The sequence below is a fragment of the Molothrus aeneus genome, chromosome 7, assembly GCF_037042795.1.
Source record: "Molothrus aeneus isolate 106 chromosome 7, BPBGC_Maene_1.0, whole genome shotgun sequence".
Classification (NCBI taxonomy): Eukaryota; Metazoa; Chordata; class Aves; order Passeriformes; family Icteridae; genus Molothrus; species Molothrus aeneus.
Window position 1 is genome coordinate 27,404,712 of NC_089652.1, and position 21,251 is coordinate 27,425,962.

Consider the following 21,251-nt stretch of genomic DNA (forward strand, 5'->3'; position numbering starts at 1 on the left):
ACAACGCTCGCCTCGAGCTAAACCGAGCCTCCCACGGCGCTGTGCGGGACCCGCGTGGGGCTGCGACCTCCGGGCCCCGGTCCCACCTCCCTGCGCCGCCCCCATTGTCCCTGCCCCCTCCATGCACAGCGCTGCTCCCAGCGGAGCCCGTACGGGGCCGCTCTGCGCTGAACCCCGTGCGCTACTCGCGCAGCAGCGCTCACCCCACAGCCCTCAGCCTGTCACATGGATTCGCTCCAAATTCGGCTCCAAACACCCAGGGAAACAGCCTACTACTCCATGCCAAGTATCCTGTAAAAAAAACCTTCCTAAATACCAGCCCCTGGATCCTAACTTCTCCCAACATACAACTTCACCTTCTCCAAAGAGCACCTGCAGTCTTCTCCCCTCACAGTAACAGACCCTTCAACACTGCCAATTTTTAATTCAACAATATTTATTCATACACCAAAGAAGCTTTTTCCTCGTGCTTTTGTTTAGCTGTGTTTCGTTTTCACATTCATCTCGCACACTGGATGTAATCTACCATTGCCAAATGCTCAGCCAGCTGCCCTAAGGGCTATCGCTGCCCGTGTCTGCTGGCTCAGGGGAGCCTCGCCCGCCTGGGGCCCGGCAGCAGAGCCCCAGCAAGAGGGGGGGCTCCAGATCCGCATCAGCGCAGAGAGGCTTTTAGGGAAAGTCAATGGGACTCTGAGTCACCATTCACAGCTGCCTGATCAGAGCCCCATCACGGCAGCATCCTGCACAGAGATAAGTGTGCTGCCTGCAATTACAGAGATGTGCCCCAGGGATAAATTCGATCCCGGGAGAGGAAGGAATCCATCTCTTCTTCAAACTGCCCGAAAGCCAGGAAGAGTGAGGGGAACTCATCACTCAAACATGAGAGGAAACCATGCACAGTGCAAACATACCCTGCAGTTCACCCCCAGGAGAAGGCCAGGAGGATGAGCTAAGCTATGCACGATTTTTGCTGTTGTCCTTATAAATTAGCACAATTATTACAGTGGTGCTTGGACAGCTATTGAGGAAACAGCAACTGGGGTGAGCAAATGTTACTCCCAACTATGCTGGATTCATTTATCAACCCCAATGTGACACCTGCCTCACAAGGTCAGAGGCAGAAAGCAGAAATCATGTATGGATTGACAGAGTCAACAGATCCGCTACAGACAGATAACAGACAACCCAGGGCACGGCTGGCAAATGAACAAAGAATTAATTGAATTCCAGCCCTGGCTGCATTGCACTGAGTGCACTGAAGAGCCCACCCATTCAGTGCTGGAACAGTTACTGAAGCTCTGCCTGAATTAACACACACCAGGGGCCAGGAGGAAGCTCGGGAGCAGCGATGGGCCCTGGCAGCAGCCATCCCACTGCCGTGATCCCGATGCAGGCCTCTCCCCAGGGAGCCAGCTGGCGGGCACAGCTCCACACCAAGGCACAGGAAGGGCAGCTCTCCAGCCGAAATTCCAGATAATGCTGCAATGCTGATAACTACACAGCTATTCCAGGCCTTGACATCAGCACAAATCTTTTAGCCTCCTATTTACACGGGCCCCCAAAAGAGTGATCACAGAATCAGAGAGTGACAGCCCTCGGCCTGAGGGTCTGCTCTGCTCATTTGACTCCTGAGGTTCCCCAAGACAGGCAATAAAGCAAGTCGTGCCACCCAGTATTCAGCTCATTTGGCATCTGCTGCTGCTTTGTCTTGTCTCAGAGTACTTTCTGTAGGCGCCAAGGGCTGTCAGCAAACCCTTCTCCTGCCTCTCTCCAACTGCCAGGTCATCTCTCCCAGTAAAGAAGTCTCTTGTTAGTTCCCAGGATGCAACACAGCCTTTCCCAATACAGACAGTCCTTTTTTCAGAGGTCAACAAAAGCAACTCAAAGCATCTGTCCTTTAATATCTGGGTGGTGCTGAAAGACTTGCAGGCAGCTCCCCATATCAGAGAGCAGAGTCCATCATCATCTGCTCCAGCAGTACATGGTCACCAAGCACGGCAGACAAATCCATCCAGTTTAAAACAAGACACACCTAAACACACTCCTATAAAAGGGTAAAGAAGCGGCACAATCCAGCAATATCTGACTGAACACAAAGAAACCAGAGTGAATCAGCTTCAGGCCACCCCAATGGCCTGGACAAACTCAGAGGGGGGGAAAGAGACGAGCCCTTCCCTCCACTCACCACACCATGCCACAGCAGGGATGTGGAGGTGGCTGCAGGAACCTTCTCCCCCCTCTTTGCAGGGAAACAGCAGTGGGGTGGGCAGTACACCCCCACAAAGTCACTGCACTCTGCCAGCCTCCTGCTGAACCTTCCCTGCCTGACAGCTCGGGACCTAAACGGGAATGCTGGAGAGAGCTTCTACAGCAGCTGTGACACCAGTTTGATTCATGCTGCTCCAACATGCTGATTGTCACCAATGCTGACACAGCTCAGCTATTTCACTTTGAACTCTGAGAGGTTTTCTTTGGAGAAGGCATGGGAAATGGAAGACAAGACTTCTAAATTTCAATATTAAAAAAAAAAAGAATTCTAAGAGTATTCAACCACGGGGTTTTTTTAACAGTTGCTTAGCTAATCTGGATTCATAAGCAAAAACATGGAGAAGTGCTTGCATACTTGGAGTAAATTTAATATACTTTTGAAAAAAGTGTAACACTTCAGATTACACACCGAGAAGTCCAAGGCAAGCAGAGATGGCTCACATCACTGCTGGTCTGATCAGTGCTGATCAGAGAGGGAGCAGTTCCAATTCCTTGTGACATGAAACATCCACCACAACTGAACTGGGCACTCAAGACCAAGCTGAAGTGAGATGATATTGGCAAATTTAGTTTTGAAGCCAGGTATTTTGGGTCAGCACAGCAGTAACCAAAGTCCTGTCAGAGAAATCTGGAATCAGCTTCTGAAATGCTGTATCCCACCTGCACACGACTATAACCACATCCACCTTGGAATAGTCCATATCCTTCTGCCATTCCAAGAGTTAACACTCATCTTCCAAGGCAGCACCACATCTGCACTGGAAGCATGAGTCCCTCGCCCCAACCCAACAATCCTCACAGAGACACTAAGGTTTTTTGTACAACACAATCTGCAAAACCAACACCAGCAAAGAAAAAGGCAGCAAGAGCAGCACAACTGATTTTACTGGCATGACTGCAAGCTATGGTCAAAGAGCTGAATGGGAGGAAAACTTTAAATATATATTCTTGAGTTCTTTCTCTAGATTGATGAGATACCATTCATTCTGTCACAGACACCACCTTGAAAATCCTCAACTTCCCTGATGGAATTAGGTGAACTGAAACACCCAATGAAACCACCAGCACTTGTAAAATAAGCACATGTAAAAACACTGGTTATTGAAAGTTCTTCTTCATTTACAAGCCTAGTAACAGATGAGCAACTCAGTAAAAAATGCATTGTTCTACAGTGAAATAAATTCCAGGAGAACTAAGGTCATTTAAATGTTGGGAGACATTAAGAAAAGGTTGTCAGAAATGATCTCTACAGATATGTATTTTTTCCACTACTGTTAGGACACAAGGGCACCTTTCATGTGCAAAAGCAAAAAATTCCAGTAACTATCTTCTGGATTCAGTAAAAAAAAGCCAACAAAGTGCCTCAGTTGTCTCTTGATCTAAAAGCTAGAGATTTGGTAGAACACATGAGAAATTCAAAGCAATTTAAAGAAAATGCACTGCAGAGCAAAAAGTTATCATTACAAAAATTCCACAAAGTGATGCTTAAAAGAACTCGATCACCCTGAAATGCAGACATCTGCTTCCAGAAAAGCTGACAAGTGTGTCCCAGGAGAAAGAGCTGGACCAAGTCAGCCCTCAATCACAGTGCTCCCTACCCTGCCTCTGCTCAGGGGAACTGAAGGGGGGAATTCCAAAGAATAACTTCACCCTGTTTTGCAAAGGTTCTCCACTTGTGGTTGTGTATGATGAGAAGAGGAGCAGCCACTGGGCTTTCTCCAAAGGACATGGAGGGAAGCACAAGTTGCAGAGTCACTGCTGTGGAGTCGAGGAGGCTTTTCTACCCTGAGCAAGGTCAGAGCTCCAGACAGCACAGTGGGTAAATCACCACTGACACAAAATACAGTCTGCTAAGTCTCCAGGGAAGCAGCACTCATGGTAATACAACAGGAGAATTTGCAGTTGGAAAGCAGAGTTACAACTTACTTCACACTTTCACATCTCAATTACCCCAAACACTGCTGGAAAAACAGCAGCAGCACCATTTTTCAGCAAGGTGGTCCTGCTTATGCAGCTTCTTACAGCTATGGATATTCAACGCTTAGTGTCTTCACATGAAATGACATCAAAACAAAACACCTGCACTACCAACTGCTATTGTCTTTGGTTCCTCACCACAAAACAGTTAAATATCTTAGTCACAAACACTGCCACTGTTCCATACATTTCCATTGCCCCCAGCTGAGCATTTACACTTACAGCCAGGTCCTCAGCCAGGAAGGAAAAATTAATATAACTGTGAGCACTGATGAGATCTTGCCCTGGGATCAGCACCATTACTTCTCTGTAGCTTTGGTAACTAGTTGCATCTCACAGCTCAAGGCATAATGAAGCCTCATACAATGAGACTTCATTGTATGAAGGATTCCTTTTGCTACAGAAAAGCAAAAAGAATATGGCAAGGAAAATAACAAGGCCATTGCATTGCCCTGTTTAGTTTTTTGTAGGAAAACGGAAAGCCTTTATTATGGCAACTAATCAATTGCCAACACAGCAATGTGCCTTATTAACAGAGCAGGCTGCTTCACCTAATAACACTGCCTTTCCCCTCCATTAGCAGCAAAAGGCTGCTACAGTGCACAGAGCAAGTGAGAAATCACACTGGGAATCTGCCTGCAGGCAGAACCATATTAGCTGGAACACCTAAAAAGCTCCAAGCACAGAAGCACTGACCCCAACTCCATCTCTAACACTACAAGAATAGAAAGGGTCAACACATTTTAAAACTGGAACAGAAGTGTTTCAGAAGGTTTAGACAGCATCTGGAAAAAAACAAGGGAAGCACACAACCTAGCAGATAATCACTGACAATCTTCTGCTCCCTTAGGACTCACAAAGTCTACTGAAAACTGAGGATGTTCAAATATCCAGATACTTCCTTTGATCACTAGTTTCCAAGCTTCTGAACATCTGCACTTCCAGATTACACCATTCAACACCAGCTTTTATGAGGAACAGCAATACTGCAATGCAATGATGACAGGATGCATGGCCAGCCTCATGAGGAGGGCACCAAAGAGATGCAGACACAGCAAAGTCCCACCAGCTGTTGGCAATGTGAAAAAAGCTGGGGATCAGTCAAGGAGGCAGAGCAGCCCCAGTGGTGAGGAGAAGGCAGCAGCTGAAATGAGTAGGAAACTTACGAGATGATGACAGCTCTTGCTAGGTCCTGGCTAAAGAAGCTTTGTTCTTGCCTTGTTTGGGAAGAAAGGAACACATGCAATTAAAAATGCAATAGCATTTTCAGTAGCCACTGTCTTTGTAACATTTTGGAAACACCCTAAGACCTAGAGCTTTCACAGCACCTCCCACCCTGCACAGACAGACTGCCTGCTCAGCACGTACCACACAGTCCTACGCCTTTGGGAAGTGTCTCCAGACACAATCAGCAACAGCTTAATGTACAACTGTGAAGAACTCCATGCAGAAAAGAAGGAAGGTTCAAGATGCCTTTGTCAGCCACAGAAAGATACAATAGCCCAGGAAAGTGAAGAGATGGGTGCTAGGAAGAGAAAAGGGTGAGAGGTGGGGAGAAGGAATTCCGCAGAGGAAGGCACCACTTCAGCCAGAATCCTGCTCGTACTCTTTCTGACCCACTCAGGAGAAAGCCCAGAGGATGATCCTTAAAGGCACAAGTTAAAACACTTCCCAGTCTCACCAACAGCAGTGAGGGGTGCAGCTGAGCTACATCTAACCCAGCATCTACAGCAGCCACAAGACCTAGCACAGTCCGTAACAGAGTGATGCTTCCCCCTGTCCTATAAGGTCAGTGAAGTCTGAGAGCTACTGCCTGAGCTCTTGACTACACCAGTTTCTTCTTTTGCCATTCCCTCTAACTCCCTCTCCAAGCTATTCTTAATTGCTGTTTCTCAATTCATGTCAAACAACTTTAAGGGAAAACTTGCAGGGGCTTACCATCAGTGCTATACTCCAGCTAAAACCAGGACCCCAGCAGAAACAGTGTCACAAGAACAGAGAACAGGAGCACAGTCCCAGGGCTGACCTGCTCCCCTGAGTGTGCCTGTGCAGGTGGAACCAGACCTCACAGCAGCAGATATGTACCAGTGCCTGTCTGCAAGCTGGGCAGCTGTCAGAATGTGCTCTGCTTGAGCTGCTGCGTGTTCCTGCAAGGGACAGGGATGTTTGAGTGAAGTGACACCTCTGGGCCAAGCCTAGCACTCTGCAGACCTTCTTACACAGCTTTTGGCTCAGCAGCTTCAACCACTCTGTAGCCCGTGCATGCCTCTTGCAACTAACTATGTCTTACATCCAGCTCTTAGCACAGCTCTTGATCAAGTCCAGCATCATTTTTAATATTGTTTAACTTTTGGCAACTATATGTCTTCCCAGACTTTGATCTGTCTGGTCTAGGAAACCAATGAAAAAAATATTCTGTCCCTGCCCATTTAAAAGTTAATTCTAGCTTAGAGGGTAATGCTTTCCACATGCTTCAGAACCAAATCCCACATGTCACTTAACACAAAGGAAATAGAAATTATTTAATGTTGATCTCCTCAACTCCTTTTGACCTGTGTATCTTTGCCTTTCTGGCTGTCATCATTGAGATCTGGAGCAACAGCTGATGCATCACTGTGAGCTCTCACAAGAGAATAAAACATCTGTTTTCCTCCCTCAGACTGAAAACAGTCGCCTTTTTAGTTGTGTCCAACAGACACTCAATTATATGACAGCACAGTGAGGCACAATATATCTAAATCAGGGCACACCCTCGGGCCACATGGGTGCCTGGCATGTGCTCAGGAACCCAAAAAGGCTTTGCAATCTCAGGCAGGCTACCTAGCCAGAAGTATCCAGGATCTGGGACATCTGCAGCACACTTCAAGGGGAGTTTTCTTGCCATGGAAATGTCTGCAGAACTGCTCTGGAGCAAACACCACATGCACCAAGTGCTGTGCAGTCCCCCTGTGGCTCTGCTGTGGACTTGGGGCTTCTCTAATAAGCTGTCTGGAAAACCCACTTCCATACAAAAACCATTCCTTATCAACCAACTCACCTGACATTCCAGATCTGAAAGAGGTGATAGTAGTCACCATGGGACAACTCTTCAACAAAACCTGGCTGGAGAGATTTTTCTGGCTACTGTAGCTACTGTAGTCACAGCATAACTCACTGCTATGAAAAACCTCCTGCAAAGTACACCTGGAGAAGCCCAGGCACAGCAGAGCAAGGTGAACAGCCTGGCAATCACTGGTTCAAGATTCAGCCAGGGACACATGGATGGGCTGACACTGCTAACACAGCTCAAGCAGTGCCTGCTCCATGTCTGTTTCTGTGGCTGAAGCAATCCAGTCTCCAGACCTGTTCAACTGCAAGCATTTTACAGAACCCCCCCCCAAAACAAAACACAAAAACAAACAAACAAAAAAAACCCCAACAAAAAAAAACCCCACACACAACAAAAAACAAACAAAAAACCCAAAGAACCCCAAAAAACCAAACCAAATCCAAAGAAACAAACAACCAAACCCCCACCCCCCAACAAATCACAAACAGAAAAAAAACCCAAAAACCAAATACCCTCAGCCAACCAAAACAAACAAACAAACAAAAAAAAAATCAACCACAAACAAGGGAAGAGAAGGGAATTCTGCATCCTGCACTGTTTGAGGGAGCCAGCATTTTGCTAAGGGAAAAGAACAAGCCATCTGAGCAGCTGACAGCACAAGTGGAAAACCAATTGGAAAATTATAGGGACAAACCACATACATTCTGGCTTCTATATCCAGCTCTAGAAACACATTTAAACAAGTCAGGCAAATAGCTCCTATCAATGCTCTAGTGCCACAGCTACACAAACAAGCATCCATCACGTTAAGAGGTTTCCATGAATTCTTGTGGATTAACACAAGAAAAGTATTAATTAAGTGTTCAACGAAATCATTAGTTCTTGGATTAATTATCTTAAACGGAACTCTTTAGACCTGAAGCAGATCAGAGGAACAGAAGCTGTAAGTGTAACAAAAGAAGCCACTGACACCCCGGGGGAGCTCAGCCAGACCAAGCAGGTACGTCCTGGACAGGCTCTACTCACCTTTCACAATGCTTTTACTACATTTTTCTCTCCTTCACAACTCATTGTTATTTTCAATATAACAATGGCTAAGCTGAATCAAGTGTTTAAATAACTTTTTTGGGTGATTTTAGAAGGCTGATGCCTTGTTTTGTAATTCTGTTATTTTCTCAGAGGTTTGTTCTCACTGGACACTTGCTGACAAGATCAGATTGCTTTCTGCTGAACAGGTTGGAGGCTATGTAAGTCTTCCTGCTCCTGCAATGTCAGTAGTGGTTTATTTCCTTTGAGATACTTATTCCAAACTGAAGTGTCCCATAATTTTTTTTTTTTAAATACAGCAGCAAAACTTTCACACAGATGGGAAAGCATGGTCACTCTTAGAACTTCAAAACCTGGTGTCTTGTGAATTCTGAAACAAGACAGACAGAATGCTGGATGTGATAGTGTGCCACTGTTAACCTGACATGAAAAGGATGCCAGACTGCTTCTTCCCATCCCAGTTGGACTTATTGCATATTCCAAACCGAGTAAAATGAAACAGTAACTCTTTTTGCATAAGAATGGGCCTCATCAATAAATTCAGCCGAGAATTTGTTTCTGAAGGCCAATTAGTTCAACACCATCTCCCCTCTGCTGCTCAAATTAGATCAGTCAGGCCACTTTTCTAGAGAAGGTGTTTTGTTGTACTTGATTCTTAACACATAGGTCTTCAGCTAAAACTGACTTTGACTGTTCATTAAAACCTGCAACACCTCTTAGAAGCAACCCTGTCAATCCAAAACCAGGTTTAATGAGCTGCTGTGTCACCACCTGTAAGACCCTGCTGACAGACTGTGAAACAGAAAAACTTTTTTTTTTTAATCCTTCTCTATGTAGAGTAGTGTAAGCCAGGCAACATTTTGTAGGCCCCAAAGACTCCAGCTACATGATCTGACCCATGACAATCCTGGACTTCAAGAGTGTTTCACACAGCTAATAAAGGATCTGCAACACGAATAAGGGAGCAAGATACACACACACTTCTAGTTCAAATACTGCCAGTCATACCAGGGATTGAGTTATTCTTTTCAGCAAAGAAAAAGGCATTGGGCTTTTGGTTCATTTATCTAGGAGGTTTTAACTTGACATCATCTGATAAAAGTAAAAACTTCAAAGTCACACAGCGATAGGCTTCAATTACTGTTTCTCTCTCAGTCTGTCAGTGGCAAAGTGACTCAGGAAGGAGGAGGGAATGCTGCTGGCAAGTCTCTTGCAGTCTAAGGCACAGAAGCTATTTCAGCTGAATTGGAGATTGACTTTCACACATAGTAACTATGTCAGGCTAGAAAACATAATTTAGAGGATTTAAAATATGACAATGCCTAAGGATAACACAGAAACATAATATGCTTTTCAGATAACACTGCTTGTAGTACAGGTTAGAGACCAAGTGGCTGCTTTTTCTTAAGAACAGACATTGTAAGAGAAGTCAAGCAGATAAGTTACTAAGTCTTCCACAAAATCAACACCACAAACTGACTCAGAAGCAGATGCAGCTACAGTTATGCCTCTTCTTGCCCTTCATCCTTTTCCTCCTGTAAGTTAATAGCACTTTCCTGCACCATAGCACGACAGGAGATACAAGGTAGTGTTTTTCATTAGTTTTCATATCCTCATCTAGAACTACAGAGCATTATTACTATCATAAACTTGTCACACTGAGGTCTAGCAGTACTGTATGTTGGAAAGAGGTATTATTTGGCTTCTTCATATACATCTGCCTGCAGTGTTGGGACCGTGCCAGCATGCAGTCCAGTAACAAATGTAGTTCAGTCTAAGATCTATAGATGCAGGAAAAAAATATCCATGCAGACCTACTCGTATAATTACATCACCATTTCAAGAGTTTTTTCCTCCATCTTTCAAAGGACTGGGAATTTGACTGAGCACATATATACATTCTGTTCCTTGTCTCTGAATTCGTACATCAAAGAAGATGCCACAACCACAAAGCAACACAGAAACAAAGCACAGATTCTTTATTAACTCTTTCTTTATAAAAAAGTCTTCAAGAACTATGCCGGCCCTGCAGTGGTTTCTGCTGTATCTTGACATTTTCATCAACCAAAAGTAAGGAATTTGAATTAGCTGCTACAGGCCAGATTCTGACCCATCAGACTAGCACAAAACCAGAACCTTGAGCCAGCTGTCTGCTCTCTGTCCAGAAACAGGACAGGGAAATCAACTGTCACTGCAAATTTCTCTCCTTTTGATGACTTAATTCAGAGTCACCTAAATTCTATTAGGTAGGGAAAAAAAATCCAGTAACACATTTTTTGCTACTAAGCTACTTCAATCTACTACAGAGACCACATGCTCTTTCAAGAGTTGCCCAATTATATGCTGATCTTACATGGGCTTTGATGGTTTCTTTAAGTGACTCATTAAATAATCCAAGATAGTGAAAACTTTATTTTGCAAGACAGGTTAATGCAGTTACATTATTTTCCATAAAATTCTTCTTGATCACTAGATAATTAGGACTAGGAGTCAAGATACTGCAGCACTAACTCCTCCCTTTTACTACTTCTCTCCAGCAAGAAATAAAAGGTCCCAGGAAAAATACCCATGGAAAGCAATCCCAAATGCCTCCTTAGGAGGGTTTGAGAAGACATATAACACCAATCAACACCAGCTATGGTTTTATTGTTCCTTTCATCTGTACAAAGCAGCATGCAGGCAAACAGCACCCTTCCAGCCTACACTGTCTCTGCAAGAACTTGAGGAAATTCTGACTTAACAGAAAGGAACTGAAGTGCTCCCAGGTGCCTCTGAGCACCACAAAACAGAGTTGCTGTAGCAGAGGTAGGATGGGTGTCCCAAGTGTGCCCTCCAAAGCCTTTGGTCAGGGTCTCTTCCTGCACACAGGTGATGTGGGGCTGGCCACAGTTGCCTCACAGCCACCCTGAGCCAAGAGCCAGCCCAACACCAGGCACACTCAGCAGGGAGCTGACAGACAGCTCTCTGTCCTCACCAGGTGAGAGAAGAGCAGCACAAGTCAAACCAGTTTTCTGCTCCCATAATAGCAGCTCAAGAACTCCTTTTGAGACAAGTCTAGGAGCCATTGCTGGCTTCTTGCAAGCCCTCACTACAGCAGCACACTGCAGGGCAGCCACAGTGCATGTGAAAGGCACACTCTTCCTCAGGCTGCACAGCTAACCAGGAGCACCAAAAGGAGAGCTCCACCAAGGAATGGACAGGAAAGACTGTGAGCCTTAAACAGACACAAACCAAAGCACCATTAACACCGCCCATCACTCCTGCCATGTACATCAGATGACTGTAAGACACTCCTTAAGCACAGTGACCACCAAGGGAAGCTACAGCCCAGCCGTACTTGTTCAGGACATTACTGCTGCAGCCTCCAAGACTGTTTCTCCTGTCTGCTGTTGCTTTTCAGCCTGTACATGCAAGTTCATCCAGAGGAGACTGATTTGAACCCTCTGTCTCCAAGGGCAAAATCCTCCATGCACAAAGATCAATACTACCTCTTCTACAGGTTCCCTTCCCAGAAATGCCCTTAATTCATATCATCACATTCTTGATCACAGCTGAAGTTCCCAGAGTGACATTTCAACATTGTGACCCACTTGTCTACCACAGCAAGAAAGCCTCACAACAGTGTCTCCTTGGTATGACTGTAGCTGCACTCAACCCCATCTGCCAGCGTGCTCTTTTCCCTGCCACATGCTGTGCCTTTCTAGAGATTACAAAAACTATCTCTGCCCACGACAATTCCTTTAAAGCTTCATCCCACATCTCCCCCCAGCTCTTTGCTAATGACACTGCTACAGACCTGGAGCTGGAAGCCAGAGCAGCTACCACAAAATGGCTAAAGATTCCTTTAGATCTTCATTAAATAATGAAGATATTACACCTCCAAGGGCACATGACCCCTCAATGAAAAGGAGGCATAAACAAGGCCTTTGCCTTTGAGCATACCTACAGGAAGAGGAGTTCTGTTCTTCTCTACCCTTCAATTATTTAGCACCTTTCTGGGATGAAAAGAATGGTGTGCCCTCCCCCCAGAATCCCACCAGATCCAGCAGCACAAAGCTCTGCCAACACACTGCAGAACAAGGCACAAACCACCAGCCTCATTTGGCACACATTAACAATTGTACTGAAAATCACATTGAAGAGATTTTGCTAGCATAGACTTCAGCAAAGGTGGTGATCATCCTTTCCCATATCCTCCAGGAGAAGGATAAAGAGAAATCCTCTTAGATTAGCTAGAAAGAAAATTAAACATGCAGAGCAGAGGGGCACTGGAGCAGACTGATTCGGGAGAATGTGAAATCTTCAAAGGATGTATTTTAAGCATAGGTTGGATAAATATCTGACAGAAGACATCCGGGTATATTCATTTGTCTTCTGTGAACAATAAACTGGATTTGACTGTTTCCTGAAGTCCCTGGTATTACAATACCTACAAAGCCTCAAAATTTCCTCCCTTGCCATTAGAAACACATTAACAGCAATGTAAGTTATTAGTTAGTAAGCATCCTTTATGAACAATAAAAGGCAGAGTGATAGACTCTTATTAGCAATCCTCTGTAGGAATACACTACACTGGCTAATAAAAGTTACTCCCCAGGGTAAGGTTGACACCCTGGTTAATAGAACTCTCCAATACTGGCTTAAATCAAGATTAATGTACAGTCATGAACTATATAAAGACTACGCTGAACCTTAGGCTCCCTCTCCTAGGTCTGAAAGTCAAACCATATCCATCCTTTCTTCCTCTGCAGGATCCTTAGCAAATTCTACACTAATGATGCCAACTTAAACACACACACAAATACAATTTTCTTGACAAAACTTACTTTGAGCCAAGCTTTGAGAAATATGGAGCATGTACATCACAAGATTTCTTGGAATAATGTATTAGAGAAGGGCTCACTCAGAGAACATGAAAGAGCTTTCTCCTCACTGCAAGATGCAAGGAGACATTTGGATTCTATCAAGCTGAGCTGCTCCAAGACCCAGTAAAACTCCTCATATTTGTGACATTCACATCCAACAGCAATAAATACATCTTAACAAACTTTTGGCTCTTCAGAACAACTTTCTAACCATCCCTACATCTAACTTCACAAAACACACATGCTGGACTCTGCATGGAAAGGAAACAGCCTCAGAATATTCAGCATGCTCTGTCTTGGGTTCCATATCAGTATGACTCAGTTGTGCTGCTATGCAAGACCTGCTACCAAAGCCAGAATAACACACAGACCAGCCCTTTCCCAATTAAATCCAACTCATTTATGCCACACTGAGTTAAACCTTGTAAAAAAGGCTCCAGGCTACTCAAAGCAATAGAAAAATTACTTTAGGCTTGCAGTGTTTTACTTATTAGGGAGAAATTTAAACTAAATTGCACAAAACTGTGTCAAAAGAGATTTTCACCATTTCCCAGACCATATGGAAATTGTCTTACCACCATATAGTTAAAAACCACCACATCATCTTTAGCTGTTGGATCTGGAAGGGGCAAGACACAAGCTGATCTTAAGTCAGACATCCTTCCCCAACCTCAGATGTCTTGACACCACCTCCATTTTCAAATCACTACAATGGGCCAATATCCTCAATTTAAGAAGCACAAACATTTTCCCTAAAGAACAGATAAGAGACTCGGAAGAAGGGAAGACTTCACAAACTTGGACACTGTATACTGAATCTGAGTCTGTAACAGCCCAGTTTCTGCCTGAAGCACAAGCCCTGCCCCTCCACTGACTCCAGCTGTGAGCTTCACAGCTCCCAGGCCTTGCAAACAGACTCACTGCTCTTCATACAAGAGAGGATATTAAACAGCCCAGGTTACCTGAAAATAGAAACTTTATTTTAAAACCTTATCTCAGGAGATTTTTTTTCTGCTGTGGGTAGCCTGAATACCATAAAGACAGAGACCACCAAAACACATTAGTTACTACAGGCTAGTCTTACACATTAATGTGTAGAACTCATATCACATTATTGCAATGCCTTTTCATTCTAAAACCACAGGGAAAACACAGCCTAGTTTGCAGTTAGGGTTTCCTAAAATTTCACATTCAACCTCTGAAACTCTTCAACAAATTTTCTCCAGAGCTTTCCCCGAACACAGATGAACAAATGGGCAAGCACTTCCAAGTGGGGCACTCTGCACTGCTGCTGCAACTGTGTCCTCTCTTGCAGCCTTTAAGCAGAGAGGATAAAGGACCTCCTCAAAACCTCCGACAGGCAGGGAATGCATCTCCTTGCTGACTGCAAACCCTTGCAAGCAGGACAGAAACAAGCCCAAAAACTCTGCTGGTGTCTGCAAGGTATCCAAAGGGTCATCTCATGAGCCACCTGCAAATACACTGGACTGCTATTCTGAATCCCTACACAGAAGAGCTTGGTTGTGGTGCAGACCTGTGGTTTGCAAACCTGGCTTTTATCACTACCACCTTTTACAGCCTCAGCAGTGGAGAGAGATGGGTTTGCTGCAAGCTGAGTCAATAGCAGCCTCTTCATTATTAACCACTCTTCACTATCGCTCTCCTCATACTGACACCAAAGAAAATCCACACAGCTCCTTCACTGGTCAGATTGGGAGCAGTAGAGGTGCTTGACAAGGATCTGCAAGAGAAGTTTTCTTCTTTCAAACCTGGACTATACAATATGCTTAGGAAGGGAAGAATGGCAAGGTTCTGCCCTCCAGTCATTTCCCAAGAGCCCAAAATACTGGAGGCACAATTGCAATCACCTGCTGCTAGAGCTGCCAGCTCAGCAGCAACTAAGCCCTGCCCATGGCTCCAGAGTGAATTCACTGTGCTGGTTTGAGGAACTGGGCAAACAGACCAGACTCAACAACTGAATCCTGTCAATACACTTCTCTCTCCTTTAAACAACCTCCTTGAGACCTGGGGGTACAAAGCATCATTAATCTGGAACGAGAAGCATCTGCATGTGGCATTAGCTAGAACACCTGCATACAGCAGCAGAAAACACCTTTTCCCCTGGAGCTAATCCCTGCAAGGGCACCTGCTTTCCCAGCAAACCTTTACACCAGCAGAAACCCAGTTCCCACCCAGTTGATCACCATTCAGCAACCCAGACAGATGGTCTTTAACTTGTAATTGTAATCTTCTGACACACACAAAACCCACCTGCAGTAGTTTAATCATGTTTTTACACAGAAGGGGCCAAGGCTGGCAAGCAACTCACCTTCCACACAGTGAGGAATCCTTTTCAACTGGAATTTGTGAAACAGCCTCCATACTTTGGGGGGTGACTTACAGCTTCATAGAAACATAAGGCAAAAAATGAAGACTGTGAAAAATAACCAGGGATTTCCTCTTCACTGTGCAGTCACCTTGCCTGCCAGCCTATTTCAGTCATGCAGGCAGAGGAGGGCTTCCTCCCACCATGCCTGGTACAAGCGTATTCCTAACACTGGTCCTGTACGTCTCCCTGTGACAGTACTGCACACCAGGTTCTGTGCTCACTCACACCAGAGCAGGCCAAGGAAGCTCCAGAGCAGTCTTGGCCCCTAGAGCCAAGCTACCTAATGCACCTGCTGCTGCAGCAATCAGGGCAGGGGGAGCAGCTCCACGTGAACCTCTACCAATGTTGCAGTAAATACACTTAAAACTTCAGAGCAGTTTCCTTACCCATCTGTGGGCAGAAGGGAGGCAGGGTACACTGCAAGCCCACTTCCAGATTTTCCCTGTAGTATTGCCTCACTACTTCATCTGTGAACGAGGAACCACATACAATCTCTGCCTTAATGCCTGCTGACTAAAGAACATAGCATCAATATTTAAACCAGTCAAATTCCCTTGACAAAAAGCAACACATTTATGCCATGTCTATTGTTCAGGCAGGTAGGAGCAGCAGGCTTCAATGATGGATTAGCCATTTTCTTGGTCTGAAAAGTAATTCCAGATACTTTCAGATGAAATGCACGACAGAATTTAAACATTTATATTAATCTCCTTCTTCCATAATCATTGTTTTCTTTTGATCCAGCATCAAAGACTTTAAAGATATGTATATCATTAACTATGCCAATCAGAAGTGCAGTGAACCTGCAAACCAACTATTTACAGTGTATGTTGAAAAAACATGAACTAAGTATTTTTAAATCAGATCTTGCAAGATCAGGGGAGAAGCAGGAAGGTTTCTCATAACAAGCAGGACTTTCAGGAAGTGTTATACAGATTAGTTCTAGTGACAGCTTTAGACATCAGACATCAAATAACATTATCTCTATTGAAGGAGTCCATGCTCCAACCCAAACACTCTGGACAAACACAGAAGATGGCACTACACAAAGCATGGGCCACCACCACAGCCTGAGGCCCACCAGGCCCAGAAATGACATGAGGCTCAACTGTCTACAGCGCAGCCAGATCACCTACTGCTCACCACTAACAAAAGAGCATAAGGAAACAGGGAATCTATAGCTCCCCAGGAACTGAACATTTACCTCCCTGTGACTCTCCCCTTGCAGACTCCTGGTGCATGTGCACAAACTTGCTTTCAGCAGCAACTTGAAGCTCACAGCATTAAGGAGAAAATTAGCTGTGCAAGTCAAATAAAAGCACGTATGCTTCTTTTCAAGTTTCCTTTTAATCTTTTCATGCTAGATAAAAGGAAAAAACAAGATTCATCTCACAGATATGCAACTGTTCCAAAAACAAGCACTGAAGAGCAGAGATTCAAAACAGGCACAAAGATGAAAACAATATCCATATGCAGGTTAAGCATGTCATCCACAAACACTGAACCTGTCAGTGAGAAAGAGAATGCTTGTGGCAAAGAACCTCTTTCAGCTCTATGTGGGTTCATTCCTTATCTCCCTCCCTGCTAAGCCTCAAGCCTCAGAGGAGCAGGATGCACCCTCAAGTTCAAGAAGAATGTGGAAGAATGCAAGAATGTGGACGCTACCACAGGTCCTGGGACAACCAAATATCTGCTGCCCAGCTTTTCCAAATACCTCACTCTCAGCTCTCGTATTTGCCACAGAACAGTAACCCTTTCAATACAATGACACAACCCCCAGTTGGTAACCCAGCATGAACCCAATAAACCAATGTTCTGGACAAGGACAGCTCTCGTGACTGAAACCTTAATTCCAAATCACAATCCAGCTTGTAATGCTGGTTAGTCAGATGCTCTCCTCAGATACTTATACCTAGAATGATTCTATTCAAGTCAAATGAGATAGCAGATTTCCCACAAAATAACCAAGAGAAGATTTCAGGATGTCAAAACAAACATTGTCTGGAAGCAGAGGGAATCTCACACTACTGATCTAGGAAGTACAAAGGAAACAGCAAGAAGAGGAGAAGAAAATGATTGAAAACAGTATCCGTCTAGCATCAAGCTACATTATTTTAAAGAATACATGCAGCAAAAACTATGATCTCTTTATCCTACATTATTTGCAGCAGTAACAGATTTTTAGAGGCAGAAGGGCCTCATTGGATCAGTTAATCTGATATCCCATGTAATACAGTACATGAAATCCCAAGCAGTTCCTTCTGCACGGAAACCAATTATTTTCTATGAATAAAGTATTTCTTCTGAAACAGCATTAGGGTTTAACTTGATTTAAGATTCTCAAATCAAATAAAGGAAGAAAATCAGAACTAAGAACTGTGACCAACAATTTATTTTTTGCTATAGATACAGACAATCCCTATACCACAGTAAAATGCAGGAAAACATAAGCATTTTTGTCATCTGCCAAAAAGGGAATCCCCACTCCCAATCCTAAACCAATAGTTTTCAGCCTTCTGAAACATACAGTGATCTACATACTTTCTAATAAGGATGTGGAACTCTACAGAGCAAACAGAAGCCCACAGACAACAGCCTCATTTCCTTCAAGTTATCTTTATAGCTCCCTAAACAATAAACCAAGTTCCACATGGCTGAGAGCTCACAGCTTAGAAACTGGTGTGCTGCTCCCAGTGTGCAAAAAAGCAGAGAGGGCTGGGGTTGTTCCCCTATCCATTCTTAGGCAGTATAAAAAAAACTGTAACAGCCCAAGATTTTTCCCCCATCTTCTACTGTGTAAGATTTATACAAAATAGCGCATTTAGAAGATGCCACATTCACAAAATACCTAAGTAACTAGCACAGAAGCCAAAATTTCTGATATGAATTCACATATAATTGATTAAAAAAAAAGAACTATCAATGTGTTGCTACTTTAAAATCACTGAAACTATCACATGGAAATACAGATCCAAAAGCTTCAAATAGTGGGAGTGGAAAATCATAAATTTCAATCACAATCTCTTCTGTAACAAAAGACTAAATAAGATTAGTTACCCCCCCATTACTTATTATTAAAGGAATGCCTCAAAGGAATGTCTCCCAGAAAAAAATCTCCATAAGAAACAAAATTCAGATGTAAATTAATCCTTATTAACATGCACACAAGTAACACAGGCATGTTATTAACAGCATTTGAAGATCTCAAACTAAAAATAGACAGATCTTCTGCACATTAGAGGTGGTGTTCATCCAAAATTCTGTCCCATCTCTGGAGAGCCTGCACATGGCACATTGCAGCAGTTGGGGTCAATCTGAGTTTCTACAACTTCAGTGGCAGCAGGATTTGGCTCTTAATTAAGTTCCAGACTTCCCATTGTCCCAACGCTACCACACCTTTCCTGACTAAAAAAGCAGGTTTTAGAGCATTTTTGTTTTAATTGTTCCTCAGCCAAGTTTGGCTGTAGAGCCATTTTCCAGCACACGTTCACTTACCAGAACTGCTTCTCTCATTTATCACAAGTGTCCCTCTGATCCCTGGAAAACAACCCCCCAGTAACACACTTTATTTCCATCCTCCCAGTCTGAAGATGCCAGACTTCAATGATGATAGCCATGAAGAAAACAGAAGGAAGATAAACAGGCTCAGGGCATCTTCTTGACGTGCCAGAAGTTTTTCCTGGCTCAACTCCCACCCTAATGCACACCAGCTAAAAGTCCGGCCCTTGGCCTCTTCTCTTTGCCTGTGATTCCCTTATCCCAGTTTAAAAAGACGCACCAGAATCTCTCCTCCTGCTCTCTTCCTCTCAGACTGCCACATGAGAGCCACCACTGGATATCTTCCCACAAGGATAGCAGAATCTGTCCCACACTCATCTTTCCCCAAATCAGCAGCTCCTTTCTCCTCCAAGCTCCTGGCTCATGCAGACCTGCAGATTCCCCAGAGGGCTTTATCCAATTTGAACTGCAAGCATTAAGCTGTCTGCACAACAACTGGTTCTTTGAGACAGGGACACTTGCACAGCTCCCCCCTCTTCCTCACTGTGTGTCTCGCCCACCCAAAGCACAGCCTTTGCTCAGCAGTGTTCGAGGGCTGCAGCTGCACCAAAGGAGCCCCTCTGAATGGGAGCATGAAAACAGCAGGACCACCTGAACCACCCTTTGTGCCAACAGACTTACACTGATGTTTGACCAGTGATCTTGGAATCATCACAAAACACACTCCTGCAAAATAATTGTGATAAATATGGATTGTAGTTAAAACATAAAGAACGCCACATGGAAGCCTGGGGTACCCACACAGAGTAAAAAGTACATATTCCAGCAATTCATCGTGGCTCTCCTGTCTAAATCAACTTTCCCTTCACCTTATTTCCCTCTTTTATGTTAGCTGAAAGAACTGGGGAGCCCATGGACCCATGTGACCTAGACAACTTCACTACTACATCATGAGAAACCTGCTTTCCACCGACAAAGCCAGCAAGCCACCCTCACACCAGCTTTCACATGGGTTAGTTTTGTAACAGAGCTACCACCTAGAAAAGTCATCAACTCTCGTTCTAAAGTGTTTGCCCAGCTTCAGCACACTCTCTGCCACAATTCTCATGCACTACTTCCTCCTGAAAAGGGCCACCAGAAAACTGAGAAATGCCTATCAGAAAGCCATCAACTAGATCAATTAGCATCAGCCCCAGATACCTCAGTGATAGCACAACGAAGGATAAACAGCTAAGACCATGTTAGCACCTAGAACTCAAGATCTCTCCCTGATAGAAACCTGAAAGATACTTTTCAAGTTTGTTACACTTGAATGCAGACCTAAAATCTAGTCCATCTCATCTGTATTAAACAGCTTGAAGATCTCACATGGTTCCCAGCAGCTCACCTTTCTGCTATTACAAAGCCTCTCCCTTCCACCTTTTCCAAATGTACGCCCCAATTTGTACCACTGCTCCTGTAAGGGAATTATTTTACAGATACCTTTTTTCATGGATGATCCTTCTTTTCACACCACCATCACTCTCTAGCTGTTCTGCAAATTGAAGCTTCAGATCTCCACCTTCAAAGCACTGTCATTTAGTCCAAGATGTCAGCTCCTGCCTTTCCATTCATCTGCAGTACCAGCTCCCATCAAGCCACCTCTAGGTGCAACTTTTCACAGCACTTTTCTCCACACATGCCCTCCTGCTTAGGAAACCTTCTCATTAACTTTCAGCAGGCTTATAGAACAGGAAATTCCAGAAGGAAACAGATTAAACTGCAAGTAGAGAATGGGACCTGACCAACATGAAGAAAGAAGCAGAGTTCTTTGAAGGCAACAAGAAAGTTCAGATCTTGATGGGGATTGAAGCTAGCAGTCTTCCACATGCAAACCTACTCACATAAATTATTCACATTCCAGCAATATTATGCAGGTAACAACTTCCCAAAGACCTAAAGGAAAAGAAAGCAGAAGAGGCAGACAGGAAAACCAGGAAAGCCACCCATACAGGCCTGGAAGAAAAGCTCTAGCCAGACAGACTATATTGCGATCTGTAAGAGCATGCACCTCCCAAAACCTGTGTGCAGTTTCAGCTTTCCATACCACATCCAATCATTGCATAAGAAATTCCTTCTGGAGGTCAAGCAGTTCAGCCAGGCACACAACAGCAGCACA

At 44.2% G+C, this 21,251-nt stretch overlaps 1 protein-coding gene across 6 annotated transcripts in view; it reads right to left on the bottom strand.

The window, feature by feature from the left end:
* Positions 1 to 21,251, bottom strand: part of CLASP1 (cytoplasmic linker associated protein 1) — a 155,426-nt gene that overhangs the window by 123,465 nt on the left and 10,710 nt on the right. The window lies entirely within an intron of this gene.